This window comes from Dipodomys spectabilis, unplaced genomic scaffold, assembly GCF_019054845.1.
Source record: "Dipodomys spectabilis isolate Male_0828 unplaced genomic scaffold, ASM1905484v1 ptg000515l, whole genome shotgun sequence".
In the NCBI taxonomy this organism is placed as follows: Eukaryota; Metazoa; Chordata; class Mammalia; order Rodentia; family Heteromyidae; genus Dipodomys; species Dipodomys spectabilis.
This window is the reverse complement of record NW_024871192.1, coordinates 1,508,631-1,514,795: the sequence shown is the minus strand read 5'-3', so window position 1 is coordinate 1,514,795 and position 6,165 is coordinate 1,508,631.

Below are 6,165 nucleotides of genomic sequence, written 5' to 3'. Positions count from 1 at the left end.
GTCAGGAAATTGGTTAGAAGCAACAGTTTGGCACAGGTTGGGGTAGCTAATGCAGGCATCCAGAACTGTTTATCAAGGAAAAGGAAATATAGACAAAGTGAAAGAATAAAAGTTGTGAGGGATTGTGGGGCACAATCAGGATAACAAGATCATGGGTATGCAAACTGGGTAGCCAGTACTATGGTAGAAGCAATTGGCATGGTGGCCTGATGTGGTGCAGAGCTCTGGGTTTGCCTATACAGTTTTGGCTGTTAGATCTTTAGGGAAACTACCTCTAGCAGCTCATTATCAGCTTGTTGTGTTCAGGCATGTACCATCTATAAATGTCTACTCCAAGTAGATTGCATTCTTTGACACCAGCTATAGGATCTTTGCCCTAAGCATCCTGAGAGACCACACTCCACAATGCTGCAGAACAGCCTCCACATAGTGAGTTGCAATCACCTCATACAACTCTTGCTGCTCCTCTCCAATGTAATTATCATGGTAGCAAGGGATCTGAGATGTGCTCAGCATCAGTGCTCTGGGAAGCTACCAATTCTTACCCTGTCATTCTGGGAGCTCCCTAGAAATGGGCAAGAGCACTGATGTTCTTCCAACTTCTCTCTGTGGCTCTGCACAACCAGAATGTTGAACCTCAAATGGGTTACCTTGATGTCCAGGTGGCCTCAAACGTGCTCTATCTTCTCTCTCTCTAGGTGCTCTTCTGCTTCAGCTGCCTCTCCTTTCCCTTCCACGTAGCTCGCTTCATCTCCACATCTTTTAAATTCTGCTTCATATCAATCTGTGGCTTTCACACCAAGCCCTTCCACTTTCTGATCTACCTCTCTAGCTGTGAATCTGGCACAATAAGTTACATGTATGTTCTTTATCTGTTTATCAAGATTTGAGCTGTAATCTAGGTGGTACTAGCTAACTGAGAATATGGGGAGCCTCTTAAATACTCCCCTGCCACTCACTGCTCATTGAGAAAAATGCAAATATGTTGTGGTCAGTCTCTCCTTCTCCATTCCTGGTGAATAAAGTGAAGTCACAATGGAGCTACCAGACAGCTGCTATGTCAGCAAGTGACCAAACCAAAGATAATATAGTGAGGGTATACTTATCAAGTGTAGTAGGATAAATGCACATATTTGTGGATATTACTAAGGGCTTTCCTCAAACTAGTTTTTCTTTCCAAAATGGCAGACCAATGTTAGGCTCTCCCCGAGATCTTCCTGTTCTGCAAGTCCTGAGGTCTCCTACATATAATTCATACCTAAAGATATGGGTGAATAAGAAAGTAGGTGAGGGAAGTGGCGCTGTAGCTCAAGTGGTAGAGTGCTTGCCTTGAGCTGAAGAGCTGAGGGACAGTGCCCAGGCCCAGAATTCAAGCCCCATGACCGACAAAAAATAAATAAAAATAAAAAAATAAAGTAGGTGAGTATGGATTAGTATTCTGATAGTGTGCTAAGGTTTTGCCTTGTCATGACTATGATGAAATCAAGGTACTTTCCTTACCTTCACCATATCTCTTTATTTGGAATAATTGGCAGATTTCCTACTGTGTCATTTTCTCCTGTTAGTTCAGTGCACAAGTTAAAATATTAAGCATGCCAAACCATGGATTTCCATTGTCCTAGTAGATGCTTTGCCTTCTAGGACCTTCCTTCCAGGTAACACTCTGTTTAGCATATTTCACAATGTCCCAATCAATGAAATAATTTTGAGCCTAGGAGAAAATCTCCACTTATAAAGCAGTATACATAAGAAGCAGAAGATGCCCTACACTCAAATGCTCCTGGAGAACAGAGTGTAAGGGTGTTTACATAGTTGGGAAATAGGATTCTGAGGGGTGGGAAGGGATGAGTTTAGATAGCAAACTTAGAAATAATTGTAAGTTTCTGAATTCCTAACCGTACTTCCTTCTGCCCCTCAGGTCCAATTCAGGAAGTGCTGGAATGTTTATGATCACGAAAATCCCAGGCCCAAACTCTAGGTGTTCCTGTTACATCTTCCCACCTGTCCCTGATGTAAATGGTCAGAAGGGCAAAGAGAAAGGGAGCCCCATGCTCAGGAATATAAATCGAGCTTACAAATAACTTCAGTCTCTGACTTTCTATATTGAAGATAAGATAAAAGGCAGTTTGGGTTTCTATGAAATCAGTTTCTAGGCTCTATGGTTCCTTCAGAACTTCTTTCCCTAATTCTATGTTTTGACAGCAACAGTTAGTACAGTGCTTCTGTCTCTTAGGGTCAATCTTTCTCTTCACACAATGCTTAAAGTAGACAATAGGTGGAGGCATTCATTAAATCATAAAGTATGAAATAGCACACAGTGAGTGCTTTACCTGAACTCCGGGACCTAACAAATTCCCAATTCTAAAGAGAACGTGATTATGTGTGAGTACTAACAATCTCCACTGAATAGTGAGCTTAGAACACTTTTCCCAAGGCAGGTTCTATCCAGGTTATTAAGATGGCTAAGATCTATGAGATCAATGAACTTACAGACAATGCAAGAGAGAAAAGTCTAAGAGACTGAGTCCCAAAAGAAGAAAATAGACCAAGAAGAGAAAACATCATTGCTGGAAAAGGAGGAATACTTAACTAGGAGAATAATTTTCTTAATACAGACAGGGGTATAATTAGAACAAAGTTCTAAGTTGTGGCTCATCAGTAGAAACTATCAGGTCAAACCTCACTAAAGCTAAAAATAAACATATATAATTAAAAAAACTATTTGGATTTCAGTACTAACATCGGCATTAAGGGGTGTGATTGTGGTGTGTATGTGTGGGTGCACGCACGTGTGTGTGTGTGTGTGTGTGTGTGTGTGTGTGTGTGTGTGTGTGGTGTCTGAGATTATGTATGAAACAGCATTGGTTCTTGAAAATCATCATATTTACATTATCTTTTACTTTTCCCATTCAAGTCTGGTTGCGTTTTAGCTCTACCACTTGAAACACACAATTCTCACTTTCTTCTGTTTAACTGGTGCTAAACATGTAATGAATATGTAAACCTGGGTTGGTTTCAAACTGTGATCTTCAGATCTTACTCTCTGGAGTAGGTAAGGTATAAGAGTGAGCCACTATGCTCAGCCTTGTATTTCCAGTAAGTTACTTAATCTTTCTGAATCTCAGCTTCTTCTTGTGTGGAAAGTGAAAAGAATTACTTTTTGGAGTTTAAAATCAGGTGGGAAGGGAGTTCCGGGAAGATGGCGGAGGAGAAGCTGGAGTCTAAACAAGCTCTCACATAGAAAGCAGTTTTAGAGTTCCAGTGAACAGTCCTAAGCCAGAGAATCACACCAAGTGTGCCATCACAGGCCAGAGAGTCAGGCCAGAGAGGGAAAATCCAGGCAAGGAGACAGATCTGAGCTCTTGTCAGGAGCTGCAGCTGCGGTGGCAGCGGTGGCAGCAGAAACCCCAGGAGCCATAGCTGAGCCACAGAGAATCCGGGACCAAGGAGCCAGAGGCAGCGGGTGAGTGGATTATACTCAACACCAGCAAGAACTGACAAGGAGTGGACATCTATCTTCTTCCTGCAGTTTGCACACCAGAGATGACCCAGGAACCAAGACTCGGCGTGAGTAGAAGCCTGATGTCCTTACTCCTTTTCAGGGAGCACAGGAGGGAAGGCCACCCCTCTCCCCCCCCCCCCCCAGTACCGGAGATCTCCATCTTGGACACTGACAAAGCTCGGCAGAGCTGCTAGCTCCAACTCAAGCCTTGGAATAAAACGAGTCATTTAGCAGGTCACAAGAACTTAACGGCGGCATGAGCTGCCAGACTCAGTTCCACCGAGGGAAAAGTCACCCAGCTCGGGCATCAGCCCTAGGAGTGGCTTTCTTCACTGGGTAATCAGAGCCAGAGACTGCCCTTCCCTCTCGCAGCCTCGACAATCAATTGAAATTCAGTAAACAGAAACCCTGAGAATGGCTCCAGGCTGGGCTCTGTGAGGTTTTCACAAAATAGCCTCAGGGAAAAGCTACTATTTGTTGAAAGGCCTCAACTCTACCCAGAACCTAGCTTCATCACTGCATCCCCCTCTTTTGTGATTCTCAAAGCTGATCTCCCTCCCATTGAACTAGCCTGCGAGGAGGATGACAAAATCCTGGGTAAAGCAGAGCAGTTTTCTGCCTGTTCGAACAAACTGACTTAAGAAACCAACCAAGCCACAAGACCACAAGTAGACCAGAGACTCCAACAAGAGGCTGGTTACGGACACGAGGGAGATACAAAATTTTTCCCACCCCTCCCAAAAAAAATCAAAGAACTTTTTTTTTTTCTTCTTCTTCTTCTTCTTTTTTTTTTTTTTTTTTTTTTTTTTTGGTACCTTATATAAAAAAATATTTTTTTCTTTCCTAAAACTTTTTTTAAACTTTAATTTCTTCCTTTTTTGAAAAAAAAATTGTTTTCCAGTAACATTTTTTTCTCTTATAATTTTTATTTTAGGGATACTTGTGTGTGTGCGTTTTTCTTTCTTTTTTTGTTCTCTTTCTCTTATTTTTCTTTTTTAATTATCTTTTTGTTTTTTGTTTAGCTCTACTGAACTTCTGATCTTTTTTTCTTCCTTTCTTATCCTTTTCACCTTTTCCTCTCTTTCGTTATTCTTTATGTGACTTAATTCTTGTCTTGCACAATGTCAGATAAACCCGTAGTTGACTATTAGACTCTATCCCCATTGTGTACACACTTAATCCACAAATTTATTACTCAATTCAAAACCTCTGAGACTTAAATTCCGTAATAGCAGTACTACCACTGTATACATATATCATATTTTAAGCATTTTTATTTTTAAGTTTTTCACATCTCCTTTATATCCTTCCTCTTCTCTCAATATATACACGTTCTTCTCTAAATAGATTGTTTTTGCGTCTGCATAATATGATTAGTTTTTACTTTTCTATTTTTTCTGGTCTCTTTTCTTTTCCCTTTCCCATTTTTCTTTTTTTCTCTCTCTCTACTTTCATCCTACCCAACCTATTTCCTGCTTTGAGATTAGGACTTAGTTAACTCTCTTTGTGCCTTCCCACATCAATCTATTCCTATTTTTGACCCACATCTCTAAGTAACCCTAAGAATATCTGTTTTTCGAAATCCTTCTTTGCGGTTTGTAGCCCATTAACATGTAATTGTGTGATGTTCAATAGATTTATCTGTTGAACTAGATTGTATCTGTAGAATATTGACTGTGCAAATTCAGAGTTTGGTTGATGCTTGCTTTAAGAGAGTGTTCTAGCACAAAACTGGGGCTATTTTCATCTCAAATGGGCAAAGTAAGCCAGAAAAACACAAGAAAAATGGCAAGTCCGGGTATCTCAATTCCCAATCTTGACAATCAGGGGACAGAACAGATAATGAATAATCCAGAGGAGAATTCCCAAATAGCTCTACAAACACTGCTGGCAAACATGATAAATGAAAAGATTGAAAGCATACAAAGGACTCTGTATGAGCGTAATAGGGAGAGAGAGGAGGCAATCCAAAAGTTTATACAGGAATATCATAAGCGTGAGGAAGCTACTCAAAAACTGATACAGGATTTGCGTGAGCAGCTTGAGAATACTCAAAGAGAAAGGCAGGAATGGTGTGAACAGGCTGAGAACACTCAAAGAGAACTACAGGAATCCCACAAACGGGAGGAAGCTAATCAAAGAGTAATACAGGAATTGAGACAGCAGGAAGAGAATACACAAAGATCACTAAAGGCATTCATGGAATCCATTAACAAAAAGCTGAAGGAAGTCAGGGAGACCACAAAGGGAATGCTGAATGGAACCCAACAGAAGAAATGGGAGTCGAAAGAAAGCTTAACCAATCAACTAAGTGATTTGAGAACAAAAACTGAACACCAAATTATGGAAGTAAAGAAATTCATACAAGACCTAAAAGAGAGCTTCAACAAAGAACTTGAAGCCATCAAAGCTGACCAATTAGAAGGAAAAGAGATAAAAAAACAAAGTAGATTGTCTTGAGAGCAGGTTAGACCATGCAGAAGATCAAATCTCAGGGATTGAAGACAGCCTAGATATTATAGAGAAAGAACATACAACTATCCAAGACAAGTCCAAGAAATATGATCAATCTATCCAACACCTGGAAGACACCATCAGAAGGCCTAATCTAAGGATAATGGGTGTAGAGGAGCACCTAGAAACGGAAGTCAATGGTCTAGGAA